The 20,912-nt window shown below is 42.5% G+C and overlaps 1 protein-coding gene and 1 non-coding gene across 3 annotated transcripts in view; both read right to left on the bottom strand.

Moving 5' to 3' along the window:
• LOC130251671 (protein eva-1 homolog C-like) overlaps window positions 1–20,912 on the bottom strand; it is a 199,308-nt gene that overhangs the window by 71,548 nt on the left and 106,848 nt on the right. The gene's annotated exons all lie outside the window — the stretch shown is intronic.
• On the bottom strand, window positions 7,103–7,174 carry TRNAC-GCA (transfer RNA cysteine (anticodon GCA)). Its single transcript has one exon. It is a non-coding gene; the product is annotated as a tRNA-Cys (tRNA).

The following is a 20,912-nucleotide window of genomic DNA, read 5'->3' on the forward strand; positions in this document are numbered from 1 at the left end:
AGGACTTGTAGATAATAAATGTCATTCCTTTTCCACATTATCTAGGAGATTAAGAATGTTTCTTGATGTATAACTGCTGTGAAGCCTCTGTAGCACCTTCTCCAGTTACCAGGAGGTTTATATTACATCAATTGCTTTCATTTCCATCAATTATGATTTCATTTACAAAGAGGAACTTTAAAGTACCTTTCCTCCTTTAACCTCTTTTTGAGGAAGTAGGCTTCAGAGGCTGGAAAGGAGAATCCACACATAACACTAATGGTTTTGATCTTGCAAGGATTGTCAGACCCTGCTTTGAGATTCCTGCAAGTTTTCTGGTGTGACCTTCTCCTGCCTGAATGATCCTATGTCACAGAGGTGTCAGCAAGGTCTCCATGCCTCCAGTCACTCTAGATACAGAGTTGTTGGTTTCTAAATTCAGAAAAACCACCCATCCGTCAATCCACATGTGTCACAGTTTGTGGTTTTCAAGGAAAGCATTTCCCAGAGCACTTAAGAAATAAATAAATGCATTTGAGATGCTATTACTGATGAATCAGTTCCATTCCCTGCTTTCTACTGGTGGTTTTTATGCTGGCCATCTGAAGCAAACCAAAGCCATGCTTATGTACTGCAAATTCAAAATAAAAGGTTATTAAAATGAGGTAGTTTGCTGATAAGGCAAAATTTGCCTTAAGCCATGAGAGCCAGAGGTATAACAGACACCTAAGAAAAAAAGGACAGAAGTGCACTGAATGCCTTTGAGGATGATCCCAAATGAAATACAAATTTGCATTCTGCCCTGTAGCTTTTATTTGCTTTGTGCACAACACAGAGAGATTCCCAAGTTGATGCCCTACCAAGCTTTGCTAAGTCATGCTGCAGGACAGCACCTGGTAGGGAGATGCACCAGCTTGGTCCAGATGCAGTGAAATTATGCCAGGGACATCCTCTGATGTTCCTGAGCTGGTGGATCCCACCCAGAGGCACATCAGCTTGGAGGTTCTGTGGGTGTCAGTCTTACCCCATGTGGAGCCAGCCCAAACACTCCCACACCATTCTATATTTTCTAGGAGTAGAAACTAGGGATATAGTCGAGTTTCATGGCACTTCTCAGAGCTTCCCTGGCTGGGATGACAGCTGAGGTGTCTCTGACACCTGCCCAAACACTCCCAATTCCAGCTTGCAGCAGCTCACAGAGAGATAGAAAAGCTGGGCAGTCAAAGGGACAGCCTTTGAAGTGATTAGATGTCCCTGAAGAAAATAAGGCAAATTTATCCCTGTAATGCCTGCTTTGTACTCCATGGAATAGTGGGAACAGAATTTCAGTTATCTCTGTTCTTGCCAACATTTCTACATGTTGCTGTTTAATGGGAAGTACTGAAAATACACATGAATGGACACTAAATTACAGAATATCCCTTCAGGCTTTTTAAGCCTTCATGAGCATGAACAGGAGACAAGTACATGTGAATATAAATTCTTAGCTGAGATGTGTCGTTTTACCCATATAGAAAATGGAGTAGAGAACAGAGGAAATTAGGAACAAAAGACATTGAGGAAAGAAAGGAGAAGGGGGGAAAGCCCTATAAACAAGCTTTAGCATCTGAGAAAAACCAAGCAGAATACCTGGTGCCCAGTGCTGCAGTCTGAGGTCTGCTGTGTATGGATGCATAAGTTGTGACATGGAAATGAGTCAGAATTGCTGTCCCAAGAAACACACTCCACTGGAGCAGCCTAACTCCTCTCAGGGGGTTATGCAGGATTACAGATCTGATTCTTGCCACTGATTCTTGCCAAAAGTCTGGCCATAGACAGCTGATCATCAGCAGATTATTTTAAAATTGATTGCAGCTGAGACACATCATTTCCACCCCAAGAGCATTTAATTCTTAAAATTCAAAGAATTGAGTGCTTGAAATCAGCAAAGGAATATCCTTAAATTACAGTTTCATCTAGCAAAGCCTCTGCTCTTAAAATATAGAGGCAGCTCAAAGAAATAAAGGGGTATCCAGGCCCTCCTTCTGTTGCTCTTGAATGAATTATGGTATGGATTTCTAGACCTGGGTTTAGGCCTGGAAGCACATCTGGAGAGTGCCTATTCCTTGCATATGTTAGATTTGTGCTACATTAAAGAAATCATGACTCCACAAACACCATAAATGATGAAGAAAATTCCTGGCCTGCAACTAAACGTTGCAGTTTATTATGTCACATTGAGACTGACTCCTGCAGAGATGATGACACTAAGGCCATGAAACACCAGCCACAGAGCCTTGGACTGCTGTAGCAATGTTCCTGTGAAGGCAAATGATTGAGACTCCACCATCCTGAGCTAAGGCATCAAATCTTCCCAATGCACACAGTGGCACCTATAAAACAGGAGTCACCTCATGCAATATTCACCTTCCTGGAGAGGAGGAACTGCCACACAAGAAAACGAGGAGTCTTTGGCAACAGAGAAGAGATAAAAGAACAAACAAAGTCTTTCTCAGCAAGCTCACCTGAATAGGAGCTGGAGATAAAACGCTCCTGGCTCCCAGTGATGTGGCCAGGTAAAAACCTTCTCCTTCCCAGAATTGCATTTGTTAAGTTAAATAGCTCAAAAAACCTTTCCAATTGGATGTGGAGCTACCTCTGGTCACAGGAACAGCCCTGTCTCCAGCAGCAGCACTGCTGCTGGGGAGCATTACATAAATGAGTTCATGTCAGGTCACAATCAGAAGACAGGCAGAGGCAAAAACACTCCAGCAGGCATTATTTCTCCATAGCACAGACAAAAGCAGGCAAATTTTTAAGAACAGTAAAAGGCCACAGTGTTTGCAGACACCATTTATTAATAGCAGAATGGATTTTCAGTCAGTTTGTACCACAGATACCAGCACCATCTTTGCTGCACTAACTTGACAAAAGTGACATAAATTTTCAGTGAAAAATAATTTAAATGAAGGTGGAAAACTCACTGGGGAACCTGGAAATCTCCACATTCTTGATTCCAAAGATCTGTTCCTAAATCCAAATCCATCCAGTAAATATTTACCCATGAGTGTGTCCCATAGAAGTGCTATAGAAGAAAAGAAGAAAACAGGAGATCAAGGATCCTGCTCTTGAAAATTGAAAGGGTAGGAACAGAGGAGTGATTAAATCCTTCCTCTCTCTTGCATTGCACTGCTGATGCTTTCTCCTTTTTAATAGAGGTTACAGAGCTCAGAGAAACAGAGAATCCCATGAAAGTGCAGAGTGTGACTCAAGGGGCTCAGCAAGGAAAGTGCTTGCTCCCTACAGGGCAGGAACAGGGGTTCCCAAACCAGGATGGATCCTGAATCCTGATCAAATGATCAAAGACCTGGATGTGCAAAGGAAAACTGTACTGTTGTCCCAGAAATGGTTTCAAAAATAGGAAACTTTGGGAATTTCTGATCTTAAGGGGTTTAGTTAGATGCCTATAATCATGTCATGTTAAGTTCTAATTGTTTTCAATATCTCAGAGTTGGATTTCTACCCTCAGGAAGGTGATGAATTTGGGCAAAGAGCTTGCCATGTAAGCAAGCTGTCAGAAATGGGGGGAAAAAAAGAAAAAAAAAAAAAAAAAAAAGTCCCCAGTGCCCCAGGGAAGAAAGGTTTCTTTCCAGCAGGCAGTAGCAGAGCTGGCAGGGAATGCTGATGCCATGCTCCCATTCTCTGCTGTTTTTGAGTAATGTCTGTCATGTCAGGCTGGAGAGATGCATATAACTATGGGACAGGTATGGGCACAGAGATATTTGATACAAGAAACTCATCCAGCTGAGAACAGCACGGTAGAGCAAATCTCTCCTCCCCTGTCTATTCCAGTTTCCTAAAGAACTCTGGAATTCTGTGCCTGTATCTTTGTTGTCTGCACTTAGGACATCTCCAAGACATAGTCAAGGACCAGAAGAAGACAATGGTTAGCAACTGTGATCCTCTGGATCAATGGGAAAAGCAAAAAGGGTCTCATCAAAATGGTGAAACTAACTCCTTTAGGAGCTGCAAACTACTTGAAATCCCATTCCCTTTCACTAAAGGTACATGGTTCAATTCTTTGCATTTGTTATGTGAAATAAAATGGTTCAATTCTTTTGCATTTGTTATGTGAAATAAAAGTGCAGCTACTGCTGTAAAAAATTAAGAAATGTTTCTATAAATATATTACCAACCAAATAAGGATTGAGAATCTCCATCCTTTACTGGAAGCAGAGGAAAACATAAAGAATGAGGAAAAAGAAGAGGTACTTGCAAGGAGGTTGTAGCAAGCTGGGGATGAGTCTCTTCTCCCAGGTAACAAGATAGGACAAGAGAAAATAGCTTCAAGTTGCACCAGTGGAGGTTTAGACTGAATGTCAGGAAAAATGACTTCACTCAAAGGGTTGTCAAGCATTGGAAGAGGCTGCCATATCTCCATCCCTGGAGATATTTAAATGTGTAGATGTGGCTTTGAGGGCCATGGTTTAGTGGTGAGCTGGGCAGTGCTGGGTTAATGGTTGGGCTTAATGATCTGAAAGGTCTTTTCCAACCTTAATGATGCTGTGATTCTAAAATATGTAAAAGGATACACATTTCATAAAAGTCAAACTGCCTTAAAATCCTAAGAAAATAATATGCTGTACTTCAAACACTCCTCCCCAGAGGAGAGGTTATAAAAACAATAGTTGAAAGTTGCATGATCATTTTGCCTAATGCACTACCAGAAGATTCTCCCATGCCCATCTGATGGGTGCAGGAAAAGAATGGAAAATAACATAGTTGGGTTCAGACCAGGTCAGGTGATCTATCCAAAGATTGCTCCTGTCTCTTTTCTCAAGAAGCACATACCCAAGAGATTCTATATGCAAATAACCACTCAGAAGGGGGCATGATACAATAATAAAAACCAACAGACACATTTAAAATAGTATTAAAAATTAAAATCCCTTAGTGAAATCCGGTAGCTGCTTGTTATGTATGTGTCCAAGTCACTGCAACACAATGCTCTCCTGAAACTTCAGGAGGATTTTACGAGGTAAATAAGTGGATGCTCTCCATACACCACACACATTCAAAAGGGGTAATTAGGCCTATCATCATGGGCTTGTCTGCAGCACATCCATCATGGGCAAAATCACAGAACATCTGTGACAGGGCTCAACAAATAAATAATTAATATACATTAACAACATGTAATGGAAAAGGAGTTTTATTAATTAATCCAGTCTTGCATTTTGATGAGCCTACAAACGAGGTTGATATAAGTAATAGAGTTGAGGTAATGGACTTTTGAAGAGCACCAAATTTGAATTATTGAGTAATATACTTGGCTGGTTTAAAATAAACATAGTACAGTGTAGATTAATTGGAGACCAGCTGATAGCTTTCCAAATTAAACATTAAATGGCAAATGTTCACTCAGCAAGTGAACTTTCAGCCCCCTATAGATGTTGGCCTAGCAGTTGATATTTAATATTTTTATTGCTGACATGGAAGAAAAGGTTAAACTATTATTTAGTAAGTTTGTGGAACTTTGGGAAGTGACATGGATTACAGAGGACAATAAAGCAAAACAGTCCAGAGAGGAATTCAGTAAACTGCACACAAGCCAACAGTATGAATTTCAGTAAAATCCTGAATGTAAGATTAAACAGTGGAGAACTTGCTTCTCAAGCATGAGACAAGAGGCCAGAAAGAAACTGGGAAAAGCCTAGAAAGTGATAGAATCTAAATGGTGTAACATAGACATCTTCAGCAGCATAATACAGGTACTAGAGATGTAATACCAAGTAGAAGCAGCAAAGAAATTATATAACAACACAACCTGGCATTGGTGCAACTGCTGCTGGTATTCAGAGCCTATTCTAGAGACTGCAGGTACTGAGGAACTGAAAATAATTGAGGAAAAAATACAAGAATGAATAAAGTACTGGGAAACTTCATTCTGGAGAAAGACATGGGAAGATTTATCTCTTTAATTTTACAAAGAAAAGGCTGAGAGGTTTCTTAATCACAGACTATAAGTATTCAAAGAGAGAATTGGAATTAGTTAGCAAAGTTTCTTCAACCTTAAAAGATCTCACAGTGGCCAGTAGGTAGAGTTAAATCTAGACATTCAGAACAGATATAACTCTGGTTTCTTTGACAATTTTGCAAGGTTTGGGGAATACTTACAGTCACTGGGAATCTTCAAACCAACTTTTTTTTTGTTTCACTCCAGTTCAAACAGCAATTAATTTAGGGTGGTTTTATGACCTCTTGGCCTCAGTAATCTATCAGTTAAGTGACAGGGCTTCGAATGCTTCTGTGGGAGGTTATTTAACAACCTAATAAATGTCATCTTTGGGAAAAGTTTCATGGGATTCTGCATTTGTCTTTAATACACTTCTAATGGACCACACTGAGTAACTGACTCCCTTGTTTTCTGTTCTCATCAAAGCACAATTAAAAGAATCATCTTTCAGCAGATAATAACACCTTTTCTAATACTTGTAAAGAGTAATCAGAGAATGAATCAAGCAATTAATTCTTAGTTCTTAGTCATCCCTCCCACTCAAGACCCAAACCAATGTTCACTTAAACACAGGAATATGCGAGGAATGTTTCCTTCAGCCAAGCACTGGAGAAGAACAGGGAAAGTTGGTATTTGTGACTCTAAGATTGCCACAGTTTGTGGTACCTGTATCCAAACAAGAAGACTATGCTGAGAAAAGAGAGATTCTTCAAGGGGCTGAAATAAATGTGCTCCTGTGGTTCACACTCCCTCCTTCTCTCCATCTTCACTTGTTTTTTGGTTGTGGCTTGTCCCTTTGGTAGCTTATGCTTAAACTTCCTTCATAATCTCAATCCTCTCAATCAGTGTCTAAGCACTGTGTGTGTTTCCTTAAAACCACAAAAAAAAAAATCAGAAAATCATAAAATGGGTTGGAAGAGATTCCCAAGATCCTCTTATTCCAATCCCCTGCCATGGGCAGGGACACCTTCCATTCTCCCAGGTTTCTCCAAATCCCATCCAACCTGGCCTTGGACACTTCCAGGGATGGGGCAGCTGCAGCTTCTCTGGGCAACCTGTTCCAGTTCCTCACCACCCTCACAATAAAGAATTGTTTTTCTAATATCTGATCTAAAAAAGCAGCACCTGAGGGGGCACCTGGAGTTGAACCAGGGACCTCTTGATCTGCAGTCAAATGCTCTGCCACTGAGCTATACCCCCTGCCTGAGTAACTCTACTGTGTAAATTAAACCCATTAGGACATTCCCTGCCCTAGGGAACTCACAACATGGAATATGAACCAGCCTTGCAGAACTGGTCCAGCACAGACAACCTCACTGCATTTCTTCCTGAGCCTTGCAGAAGACACACTGTGTAGGACTTCTGGGGCTGCACAGCAATGTCTTATGAATGAATAAAAATCAAATGTGACAGCTAGTGCTGGACAGTGCCAGCCAATTAATTGCAAAATTATGGAAAAATTGCTCTGCATTCCCTTTAATTCCCTTCCTGCACTTCTTTCCAATTATGGAACAGGGTTACCTGTCCAGCTTCTTTGGAAACTAAGAGAATTTGTTTGCTCTAAATGGTGAACCACATGGAGTGAGATTTCAGAAAGCATCTACAGACAGGTACATTCACTGGGATTCTGGGTAAGGTCCCCAGACTGAACTTTTGGCAGCACTTGTTGTCATTTTGATTCATCCAAAGTTTGCCAGATCAAAAGTTATTAGCACTAGTGCTCTGGAAAGCATGATATCTCCCAAGATGAGCACCATCCCACAATAAGCCAACCCTCCTTCCAAACCATTAATAAGGATCTTAAACAAAAACAGTCTAACATTGTTCCCTTCTGCTCCCTGAGGTATCTTCCACCAAGTCTTGGCATTTATTCACCACTATGTGTTTCTGGTGCCTCCAGCCTGTTTTCAGTCTGCTTTATAATCCTCATCTCCAGTCAATTTAAATTAAATTTTCAGCTCAGTCTTCATGAAACAATATATTAATTGCCTCAGTACATGAATAGACATTTTATTTACACAGATTAAATGATCATATTCTTTTCATCCACTTGGCCAACAGTTGGATCAAACTAAGTGATTAAGTTTTGTCTGGATTTCCTTCCTACAAATCTATGTGTGTGTCATCCATGTTCCTTTTCAATGGTGAAGTCAACATGTGTAGAGGGGCTGCATACTTCCAACATGCCACTAAAGGAATCAAATTAATAACTCCAGTGTGCTCTGAGTCACACAGAAAATTCAATAAACTCTTCTTCACCAGGGATGAGGTTTGCTTTAAATGCTTACAGATTTACTTTGTTTAGTCTTTCCTCCAGTATTGCATGAAGACAAAATTCACCCCTTCCTTTTTCCATCACTTACATTCCATTTTGGCAACTCTCTTGAGGGTTAGCTAATATACATATGGCTCCATGTGAATGCATGGCACAGCAAATTCTTCTTCCTTCCTTATTTAACTCCTTCACTAGACATGGAAACCAAATTTATTGGATAGTTACTAACTCTTTTAACAACTGCTGCTTATTTGTAAAGATCAATACAACATATTTTCCTCTGTCCTCTGGTTCTCATTTGATTCTTTGATTTTCAGAGGGAACTATGTGAGCCAGCTCTTTGACTAATTGCATGACAAACATAGCAGGCAGATTTGGTTTCCCAAGTTTCATTTCTAAGATTTTCCTTTTTCCCATATCCCTAAAAATTCACCCCATTCCTGATGCATTCAGTTAATGTTAATGTCAGGAGATAGCATAGAGATTCAGTAATTCAGTAAATCCAGCAGTACTGACTTCAAGTTCTCATTCTGTGGGGCCTTCTAATGTTGTTAGACAGTTTGAGGTCTAAAATGGGATGAAAGGAGACAAGGCGAGGTAAATATGTCACTTCCACTCACGGTGCTCTGTGGATGTTTCCCAACTTGGTGAAAGTCAGCTAACCCACAGGAAGAGCAGTAAGGTACACTGGCATGTGAAAAAGTTTCTGTCTGTAATGCCTACAGACACCCTTTGCACAGATCAGAAATCCTTTTCCACCATGAATATGGGGTCACCCCAGTATAAGAACAGGACTCTGGATCTTAATTGTCAACTTCTTGTAATTTAAAGGTGGGGGGGATCATGAAGAAAGAACTCTTTATTTCTTTGTGTCATTCCAATAAACATAAAGACAAATTTGTATCACCAGTCATGAAATAGCTGTTTCAACAGAGTTCTGGAAGTTTGGAGACATCCACACCCAAAAAACAACAGAACATCTGAGCAGCAAAATGATGCAAATTGGAGAAAATGAAGTGTTCTCCACATGGGCCCTACCCTTTCAAAGCACAAACATTTCCAAAAGCTAATGAAGAGGGAAGCTTGTTCCAGCTGCTGTGTGACTCAGACTGGCATAACTCAACTGGCCAGGGCAGTTCTGGGACAGCAAACTGGGGAGAAAATAAAGGCCAAATACTGCCATGGCTCACAACTGTATCTATCATACTTCTATCTGAAAACCTCATCACTTACTCAGGTTCTGAAAAGAGACATGAACAAAGCTGAAGACACAGTGAAGATCTTCAGAATGGCCAGTTCTTTAGGGAGCTTCAGGCTTGGGCTGTGGGTCCTAAGGAAGGATCTCAGAGAGACACAGTTGTGGAGTCCAGCAAGGATTGTTTGATGAGATAAGAAAAGCAAAACAAAAGAAATCAAAATGGACTAAATAAGTCTCTTGGTATCAGCATCTGTGACTTGCTATCAGCATTGTGACACTGCATTACTTTCTTCTGTTGTCTTGCCAAAGACCTCTTGAAATGAGAAGCAGCACATCTCAGACAATTTGTTGAAATCACTTCAAGTCTGTGAGTGATGCTAATGATCAGTGACCAAGGGTGGAGTGCAGTGAGGTGAATGGCAGATGGATGGCAGATAACAGCATCCACTTTAATGGAGAACTTTTATCTGAGCACTCCCATGAATTCTGAGTACACCTCATCACATCCTACTCTTTATCTTACTTACCTTCATCACTCTTCTGCAAAGTATCCTCATATTTCATTTTTTAAATGCAGAGATGAAGAAAAGAGGGAATAATTGACCTGTGTAAGATCACCCAGGTCTGTCCAGGCTTCCAGGAGTGGCTCAGACAGAGACCTCACTTGCACTTCTGGAGCTGCAGACAAATCTTATGGGTGGTTGGTCCTTAAGGATGTGCTCAGAGCTCTGCTACTCCCTCCCCTCATGACACCAGACACTGCAAAACCTGTCATGAGCTGGCAGAACAGTTAAGGGCACAAGTGCCAGTGTAAGTGTGAAGTGTGAAGATGCTTCAGGTTTGGTGCATGTGCTCAATGAGCTGCCAAATTTAAAGAGACTCACACAGATCTCTGCAGAAGTATTCACAGAGACAGCCTGTCTCCACATGTCTATCAATAATGCTCAAGTGTCAACACTTCCAGGCTTGGATCTGAAGATGCCCTCACCTGCTATAGGTTTGCTAATGGCCACTATCTGGTTCATAAATGGGGAAAGTCTGGCACAAAACAATAAAACAATTCTTCTACAGTAACTCAGATCAGAGCTGGAATACAAAAAAAAAAAATTGAAATCCTGGCTCAAGTATCATATATTATCTACAAAGTGATTGAACTGCTCCTCTCAGAGTTTTCTCTTTCATTCCTTTTCCATCACTCCCATTTCTCTCCCATTGCCAACAACATTTCCCATTGCCATTTTCCTTCCTGTATTCTTTTCCACCATTCTTATCCCAGCAATCTTCTTATCCTCCCAGCTCTGCTGCTTTGCTGCAGGTTTTTCCAAATGCCATTGCTTGGGCCATCTCCCTGGGACCAGAGTCACTTCTCTGGAGAAAACGTGCAGCTGCTGGTGGCTGGAAAGCAGCCAGAGGGCCCCCACTGCCCCAGCTGTGCTGCAGGAGGATGCTGAGTGATGGTGTCAGCAAAGAACAGTAAGAGGCCTTGGCTGCCTGTTCAATACCTGAAAGCAGCCCCTAGTCCCTGGAAAACAGATCTGAAGGAGGAAGGTTACCCCCCTGGCCTCAACCAAATGATATTTCATCCAGTGTGAAGGAGATGTGACAGAAGGGTCTGTGTCATCACAGATGGGATGGCTGGTGGAGATGTGCCTCCACCACTCACCTCCACTCCAGCAAGAGGTGGAACACTATCAGAGGCTCCTGCTTGCCCACAGCCACAGGGAAATGCAGTGGTCCAGTCTGCTCATAAAAAGGACTGTCAGGAGGGGCAGAGGGAGGGCACAGGCAGGACAGCCAGCTCCCCTGTGTTATGTGTAAGGAATCAGGATTAGAAGGGGCCTTAATTAGGGCATTTATGCTTTGATTTGAGAACACAGGTGTTTGAAAGTGTACATGTTTCACGTTAAGCTCTTTTTGAACTCAGGAGGAAGAGTTAGACTTGCTATTTGAGAGCATCTCACTGATCTGCTCCTTGGGTCTATTAATGCATGGTGTCCTCTTCCAGTGCATCTCTCCCAGGATATACTTCATTAGTTCAACCCAACTACACACACTTTGGTCTCAGAACACACAATGGCCAGATTATGGCATGCAGCCACAGAAAAGGGGCTTAAGCAGAGCACAGGTACTCTCCAGGCCTGCCTTCCTAAGCAGCATGTCTCCAAGTGATGAAATGCAATGCTACCAAATATCATGATAGAAAGCACAAATATATAAAACAAGAGGGTGCCTCTTAAAAACAAATGTTGCTCCATGATCTTTTTCCCAGGAGAAGGAAGTTTCCAGAGTGCTGGCTCTCTGCGTGTGGTATCACATATTGCATGGTCTGTTCCCTATAAGCTCTCAACATGTGCTACGAATCTGCCTCTGCACTACAAGTGTTCTAAATCAGATGCTTATGCCTCCTTCTGATCTTTTGCAGCCACACATACATCCACTGGATTTTGCCACAGGCTATCCATCATTCCTCCCTTCCCAGCATCTGAAACACATGATCCTCAATTTGGTTTTACGTGTGTTTTACTGCACTTTCCATAGAATCACACAGGAAACTTTAATTCTCACCTTATCAGCCCAAGTCTGCAGTTCTAATCCTTGTCTCTCAGAAGTGTCATGACTGAATGTCTCATTAATGACAGTCTGTATTTCCCACAAATGAAAAAAAAAAACCCAAATTCAATTGCAATCAAAGCCTTACCTCTCCCAATCAGTTGTTTACCTACATCATTTTTCACCTTCTACCCCAAAGTAACATTTAAAGCCCTTAGGCATTGCCACCCTCTGCCTCTGAGCCTGCTCAGTTCAGCTGTGGACTAAGCACAGTGGTGCTGCATGAGGTGGACATTTTCCATCACCACAGGACAGACAGCTCTGCTAAGGCATCCATCACCCTCTAATGACCCAGATTTCCTGCAGGCATCAAGGGGAAGCTGCCTCATCCACCACAGACCTGTCATGTCTCAAGACTGACTTGCCCCTCTCATTCCTCCCTCTCCTCCCTTTCTACTCATTCACCAGGAATTCACCATGCCCTTCCCCTTCCCCGTCCCAGACTGGAAGTGGCAGGAACAGCTGGTTGGCATCATCCATCTCCCAGCTGCCTCTTTGAAAGGCCATAAAAAGGAAAAGGGGCAGTAGGTCACCCCAGCCCCCCACTTGCCCCAACCCCTTACCAGCTGTACAAACCCTCCTGCCTCAAGGGCTGACATAATTTGGCACAGCACTCACCAGAGCAGTGCTGTCTGTACACATGCATGTACAGTACCCCACCAAGGGATCCTGATCCCAGAAGGGCTCACCCACCACTCTCTGACATCATGTTGTATGTGCCTCATCTCCTGCAATGACACATTTCTGTTTACAGTCAGGGAATGTCACTCTTCCAGGATGGCATATCCCAGGCAGAGGGAGATTTCTTGCACAAATATGTCCTTGTTGGTTGGGTGAAAGAAAATGGAGGATTTTTTAGCTCTCTGGACAGGGTCTAACTGGGAAGGGGTGACAGAGAAGTGGTCTGGTAAGATACCTGCCCTGGGCATGAAGCAGATGGCACAGATGCATTAGAGAAGCCCTATAAACAACCAGTTAAGCTTTAGTCACAAGCCCTTTCATCTGCTTCAAATATAGGCTCTACCACCTTCCAGCTGGGGCTGGAAAACATCAGGTCTGCTCTGCCTGCAGGGCTTTGTGAGTTTGTATGTTCTGAACTCCAGCCAGGAGTAACTTTGGTGCTGGAGGGATCAATGTTGGGCCCTGTGCAATGCAGTGACTTATGCATGGAGGAGGGAAGCTGGGGAAATTCCCTCCCACTATAAACTATTTCTTGGCTCTTTGCATTAGTTGTCAGCCCCTGGGAATATATTTTCCTCTATTCCCACTTTTCTGTGGTCTGCATTATCATTTGCTAAATATTAGCGTGTGCTATTTATCATGAGGTCCACAACCCTTGTCCACTCCAGGGAGTTTGCAACTAAGTCACAGCAATAAATTTTCTGATATTCAATGGGCTCTACAGCACTAAGAGGCACACAGCTGAAATCATTATCTCAGAGCCTTCAACCCCTAATCTCACAGTGAAACACTCATCACCCAAGGCAGGGACGAAGAACACGAAAGCAGGTTGTTTATACTCACAGCAGATTCAGACTCAGGCTCCAAGTCTGCTTACTAATAATGATGATTACTGCAGCTCCTCTGGTTTTATAATATGTTTGAAAGGCTCAGGAAAACCACATTATCTGCAACTCTCTTTCAACAGCATGTTTGGTTCACAGGATCTGCTGGGCTAGCAAAGGAAATGGTGTGTTTATGGACTGGGAATCTGTTATAATGATATCATGGTGACCAAAATGAGCACCATGGTCTGCAATTACTGCTATCCTTCTGTGTTTATTGCAGAACAGAGACCTGACTCAAAACCTATTGACTCCACTGAAAGTATTTGCAGCAGGTCCTAAGAGCCACTTGGACAAGACATCATCTCTTATGACCTTTTCTGCCCACTTTGTTTAGGGAGTTTGCACCTTCTCCCTACAATAGCTGTTATCCAAGAAGGGATTCAAACTTTGACTAGAAAGGTTACTTCAATATCTCCATATTTCTGATCCAAAGCCCCTTTTAGAGTCATTCTTGGTTAATGACTAGAAATGTTCCAGCTTCTCTTGGCAATAGGATCTGATCCCAAAACCTTCAAAGCAAACCAGAGTTCAGACCGAACTGGTAATATTTAATAAAGATTTGGAGGGCTAATTAAAGAAATAAATTAAATGCTACTAGAATGTACATGTCCAAAGGAAACATTGGTCTGAGGAGTCTGTATTTTTCAAAGTTATCAAATTAGCCCAGTTTGGGTTCCACTGCCAATCTAAATAATTATGGATGTTGTTCAATCTCTTTTCCTTCCAAGTAGGCTGAGAAATCACGGACAAGGTCATTAGTGTGAGAGAAGAGACATTCTCCTGCTCTGAATGTCCCAGACAGAGGTGCATGGAACAGCTGCTCCTTTCTCAGAGAGGGAGAACAGCAAAAGGAGAAGAGGAAACTTGAGCAGCCAAGTGGCTGTGTCCTGTGGCCAGAAGGAACAACTGGCATTAGCTGGTTTTGCTTTGCCAATCATATGGCAACAAAAATGAAAGAACTGGACAAAAATATTTGAGAAGGGTCTAGGAAAAAAAATGGAGCAGCTTCCCCTGCAGTGGCAGGGCACAGCCCTCACCTCTGTTTCTCTCTTGCTCTCTCACTATGATGGGAGCCAAGTTTAGGGCTCACTGGCCATTCCCTGGCCAATGCCAGACTCACTCTCCAACTCACAGGACCCAGACAGTTTCAATACTTCCCCCACATTTTTTTGCAGCCCCATAGCCCTTTCTGACAGTAAAGCTGTGTTGATCTGGAGCAGAGATGTTTTTTAGCATGCCAGTTTCATGAATGCCATAACCTGTTATCACAGAAATACTGAAGAATAAACAAAGAGGGATTGGAAAAACAATGATCAATAAAACTCTTTGATTTGAACTTCAAATCCAGGATATATCTATATTACTAAACTAAAGGGCTCAAGCACTGGCTTGGAATTGTACACAGATTGTAACTTATAAAATTTTAAGAGCTATTTTGGTCCATTCTCCACCCTGGCATAGCCATGGGGACAGCACAGCCAGGGACTTTTCACTGCAGCTAGCTTTGGTATAAAGATTTCCTCTATTCAGATGTGAGCCATGCCTTGCCACTTGCCCTTGGGGCCAGAGAACATTTTTATTGTAAAAGTGTAGACCATGGGGACTCTCTCCAAAACACAGTTAAATCTCCAATCTGGCTGTTCAGTATGAGGGATGCCTGGCAGGTCAAAAGTGCCTCCTTGATGTATTCAGACTCGTTCCCTGCCCCCTCTGCTGCTTGGGAGACACCAAGTGCACAGAAGATGCTGGGAGCTGCAAGATGGGAGGACTCACCCTGGCACAGAGATTTCCTACCAGTAGGCACCAAACCAACACCAGTAACACCAGGACACCTCCATGGGGCAGGGACAGTGCAGTGGGCAAGCATGGCATGCTGTAAGACTGGCTGATGATGCTGATGGGTTTGGAGCCAGCTGGGAAAGGCTCTAATTAGTCTGTGTTGGCTTTTGCCAAGATCAGGGCTGGGTAGTTCCTGGTAGAGCCCCAAAAACCACAGGATCTAGCTGGAAGCTGCATGCACTAAATGTCTGCTTAGAATGGAGAGTTTCCCTGTGTTTCTGGAGGTGCTCACTTCACTGAGGAGCCTGGACCCTTCTTCAGGTGACACAGGCTGTCCAAGCAGCTCCTTGCAGGCTTGGCTGCAGCATGTCCTTCAAGGCAGGCAGAGCCTCCCCTGCAGAGCTGGGCACACAGGATGGCTGGGCACTCATGGATCTGCTGGTGTCACCCCAGCTGCTTCCACGTGGGCAAACACCACACAGAGCTGGTGAAACTGGATCTGCAGGAGCATTCTGACTGATACAGTGATAAACACCACCAGGAGCTTTGACTATGGGACAAGCTGTTATTCTTGTGTTGGTTCAAGGCATCTCTGGTTGAAAATTTTCGTGTTTTCAATGTTACAAACTCTAGCCCTAACAGCTTCTGAATTGGGTAAGCATCCACTGAAACAAAACACCGGGAAAGGTTTTCTTTCTTCACAAACTGGGAAAAGGAAATGCACTCCAGAAGGACATTCCTTTGATGTCTCAAAATAGAGAAGAGAATCTTTGTTTTTCTGTGCTGTACGAAGGACATCATTGCCATGTCCATTTTTGGGATCCACTGTTTTCAAAGATGGGTAAAAACAATAAATAAATAGCAACACGCCTCTTTCCTGCATTCTTGTGTCCTCCACAAGAACAGCTGCCAGAGCAAGGGAACTATATCAAGACCACTGCATCCCTCAGACCAAGATAAACCCTTCCCAAGGTTTCATCTCTGCACAGTGACAAGAAGCTGGGAAGTCACCATGTAACTGTCCACAAGGGCATTCTGTGTGTGAGAACCCATTACTGTCAGCACTGATCCAAGCATATTTCACTGGTCAAACACCCATGATCTGGTTAAATATGACTGTTGAGTGCTTTTGAAAGGCCCTAGGCTGAAACATCAAAGACAGACTGTGCAAATATTAGGCAGGATCTATAAATAAACCAAATTGTCTAAAATATTGCTTTCTGTGTGTATATGGGCTATTGAGCTCTACATATCTAGTCAGTACAAAAACAAATTTCCTTGGCTACAGCAAGAGTTGTGAAACCTCTCTGGACAGTTACATTCAGAATTAGAATCAAAACCTGAATCCCACCCTGCAAAACAGGGTTCCAACCCACTGAAGGCTTAGAACCCTTCAGAAGAGATGTTATTTACACAAAGCAGATATTATTTAACAATATACTAATTTTCTAGTTTTCTGGTAATGAGGCATGAAACTGTCAAAGACGAAATTTTTTTTTTTTAAAGCAATTATTTGAAGCAATTTAGTAAAATTGTAATTAACAATGTGCTTGAAGTTAATTTAGACAACATGAGGTTTGAAGACTTAGGAAAGTAATGAGAAATAATTATTGAAAACAGATAATTTTCAAGAAAACATATTCAAGATAAGAACTATCTGGCCTAACTTCAGATGTCAACAGTGCAGGTATTCACATCTGGTTCAGTCACCCCCATTTTTAGGTTCCTCTAAAAAAATGACAGAGAAACAAGTACTTGTAAGGGGTAACTGAAATACCTACTTGAAAATCAGATGAACTGCAACCTAGAAATGCCTTTTTCTTTCCATATACTGACTACAAAGGGAGGCCAAGGTATCTAGTCCATATGCAGCTGATTATACTGTGGACAGCTACATCTGGTCAGCATTAGAGTGAGTTTAATAACACACCTATTTGCAAATACATTCCTATTCAGATCAATGTATCTGTGCACTCAGTATTCCAACCTTCTACTCATACTCCAGGTTGCTAGTCCAAACCTTTAGTCTTGAACTTCAGAGTAGGTTGGACCCAGTTAAAATGAGATCTACAACTTGCTAAGTAAGGTCCCTCAGGAAAACAAACTGTCCAAGCCAGGATGAGACCCCTGAGACACAGAGACACAGAAACCCCTCCAGGAAGTCTGCAAGGAGCACTTACAGAGAAACAGAAGGATCATTACAAGTCATTCTACACAGGAAAATATTTTTGCCATAACCAAAACGTCAGTGCTAATGGTGAAATACATTTCCTTGAATACAATCTGCCCAAAACTTCAGGAAACACCTTTATGAAGAGCAGCCATGCCAGAAAGTAAAGCAGTTTGTATGATCCTGGGTTCAAGAGCCCCACAAATGTAAAGAGCTCCTGAACCTTTTCACAGCCTGGGACAGGTAAATCATTTTTTGTACCAGTCTGGCTTGAGAGTCCAAAATCCTGGCTCAGCCATGAGTGTTGGCATCCTGGGTGTGGGGCAGAGTTTCTTGGCCAGCTGCAGAAAGGTGAGTCAGTCAGCCAGATCCATAAAGCAGCAGCTCACACTGCTGTTAGAGGCCTGCCTCTCCATCTGGAAATTAAATGCAAACATATGCATAGGCCTAAGTGTTGCTTAAGAGAAAATCACTACCCTGACAATGCTGAACAGGGACAGGAAGGAAAGAAAAACAGAAAGTACAAACCAGTATCTGTGCCTTCCCCATTTAATTTGCTGTACTGTAAGAAGTACCCTCATATCTAATTCTGCACAACTTAAAGGACAAAAAATTATGAGGTGAGGAAGAAAAGAAAATCCACTTGTTTGTTAGTACTGTAACAAGCTAAGAAATATCTGACAGAAAATTCAGATTACATATGTTCCAACTCCAATTCGCTAGGTGGTTCAATCCTCCCAAAAGAGAGCCACAACATTCACCAACATCCTATACTGCATTCTTCATTGATACCCAAGGCTTTTGCAGAAGGTTTTGATCATTTCTATTAGCACAGAAGAGAAAATTTGCCTTTCCTCCTTGTGGGAATCAGATACAGCTTTCACACAGAAGTCAGACCCTTTGATCAATATCAATATGCAGCATGTTAAAAAAAGTGTGTTAGTATGTAATCCTGAGTTAGTGATTTGATTTTTTTTCACTGGGGAAAAAGTAGAGAGGAAGATAATTTAATATTAGCTATTTTTCATAGTAATAAAAGATATAACAATGAGAAACAACCAAATAAAAGTAAGGTAAATGTGAGACTGTCATTGAATTCATGACTGAGTGAATTATCATGACAGCAATGGACATGTCAGGCAGGAGCTTAACACCTGATCATTCTGAAGGTTCATGTCAATAAAGTTCAACAGCAACTGTAGGCACTGAAAGCAGAGACTCCTCACATCTGTGTGATCATGTCTGCACTCCTTGCATAAACCAAAACCCCAGGGAGGTGGGGAGGCTGCTGCTCTGTCCTGCCAGATGCTGAGCAAACAGCCCCAGGGTCTCACCACACCAGGCAGGAGGAAGCACAGTGGCTGCCCAAAGAGCTGATGATTGATCAGGGTTGAGCAGAAAACCTCTTGCCCTTGGGCTAGTGCCCCTCCACTGGGCAGTGCTGACTGCCATGCCTGGGGAAGAGATGGAGTAGGGGGCTGCCCTTTTGTAAGCTGTTATATGCTTTCTAATTTTTCATGGACCCTTTTAAAAAAGGCATTTCTTGTCCATTCCGAGAGGCTTTTTTTTTTCTTATAAAGAAAATACTTAGAGAATTTCATCAAAGCTTGAAGCAAATACATATAATCCAGGGACTAAACAGTGCAATCCCCATTTGCAGGCTGGTCTCTGATATCTATTCCCTGGGCCCCTGCAAGATATAAGCATATCCAGGCTGGGGCAACTTTTGACCCAAAACAGGTTTGTTGGACTCCAGATGAAGCTGCATACCAGTTTTCTGCCTCTCCCTGAGGCTTTGGCTTAAACCAAAATGGAGTGACACCCATTAACAAAGAGACCTCCAAGACTCTGCCCTCCCTCCCTTGCTGCCTCCCCTTGAGGCACCAACACCAAGGTCCATCTGCTGGGATTAACCAGCCTGCAGTCTTTGCAGGCAGCTGTGAGATGGCTTTCAAAGATAAGAGATGGCCCAAGGTGGGCTCAGGGGTTAGGAATTTAGTTAAATATCTTTGGAGGGGATCTAGTAGGATTTGCTTTTTTGTTTACATTGTGCAGTATCAGCCATCCTTAAGACCCCAGGCCCCTGTGTCAGTAAAGCTGGAAACACAACCAGGCAGAAAAGGATCCTGATCCTTTTCTCCCCATACAGAAATGCTTCCCTACTCTGACATTCAGAAATTCCTGCATTCTTTGGCTCAGTTCACATAAATGAGGGATAACAAGTGAAATATACTGAGCAGCAGGATACTTGGGAGTGAAACTCTAGAGAGTCAGCTTTTCTTCCGGGGTAATGGTGCTGCTGCTGCCCAATGCTGAAACAATAGTCATGGCTAATATATGGCAGATTGTAAATCTCTGCTGGCCCCCAGGGGGAAAATAATCATAAGCCTGCTCAGTGTTTGTTAAAAGATACAGGTAATTGTGGAAAAGAGCAACAAAAAGACAATTGAGTGGCTGGGCAGGTTGATTTATGAGGAAAGATTAAAGGAGCTGAACATGAATGGCTTAGCTAAACAGTGACTAAAACAGGACATGAAAAGTAGCCACTGTCAACAGTATTTGAAGTGTCTGTCTGAAGGGGCATTAACTGTTTGGGTGTGGATATTTTGAATAAATGGAGGTCTTGAAAAGGAGGTCGGAAATGCAAGTGCCACATGAATGGTAAGGAAAGTTTCCTGAAGAACAAGAATTCCATGGCAATCTCTCCCCACTGAAAGGTGGGGTGCCCCCAGAAAGGTCATCTGTGCTGAGCAGACATGACCTAAGGAACTGCTGGGAGGTATTTACTCTTAAATGCCTCCTGGCATCCCCATCTCTAAGCACCAGGGCAGAGACAACCAGACAGCAGGACAATAAAAGCCCGTTCCAAAACTTCCATACAAACAGAAGCTATGACACCCATGTCTTGGGCTCAGAGATCAAGCAGAAATACAACAAAATGTCCAAAGTGAGGGGAAAGAGTGATTCCCTGGAACTCTCTTATAGCACTGATGGATGATGTAGGGCTGGATTTGATCACAGGTAGTGAGAAGACACATAAATGTCAACTCTGCCATTATCTAGGCCTCTCCCAAACAAGAGCTTGAACTGGAATAAGGGAAATTATTTTTAGTGACACTAAAGAGACCTGGGTTGGTCATCATTCAGCTTTTATAAATCACCAAATTCATATCAAGTACAGCACTCTCCTCCCTGCCTAGTCCACACAGGACTTATGGTTTGACCATGGAGAGCCACACCTCAGCTCAGAACAGCAGTAAATTAGAAATTAACTTGCCATATTCTACTGCTTTCTTTTGATTTGATATAATCAAAGATTGGGCAGGAAATACTGCATG

Source organism: Oenanthe melanoleuca, chromosome 3 (assembly GCF_029582105.1).
Source record: "Oenanthe melanoleuca isolate GR-GAL-2019-014 chromosome 3, OMel1.0, whole genome shotgun sequence".
Lineage (NCBI taxonomy): Eukaryota > Metazoa > Chordata > Aves > Passeriformes > Muscicapidae > Oenanthe > Oenanthe melanoleuca.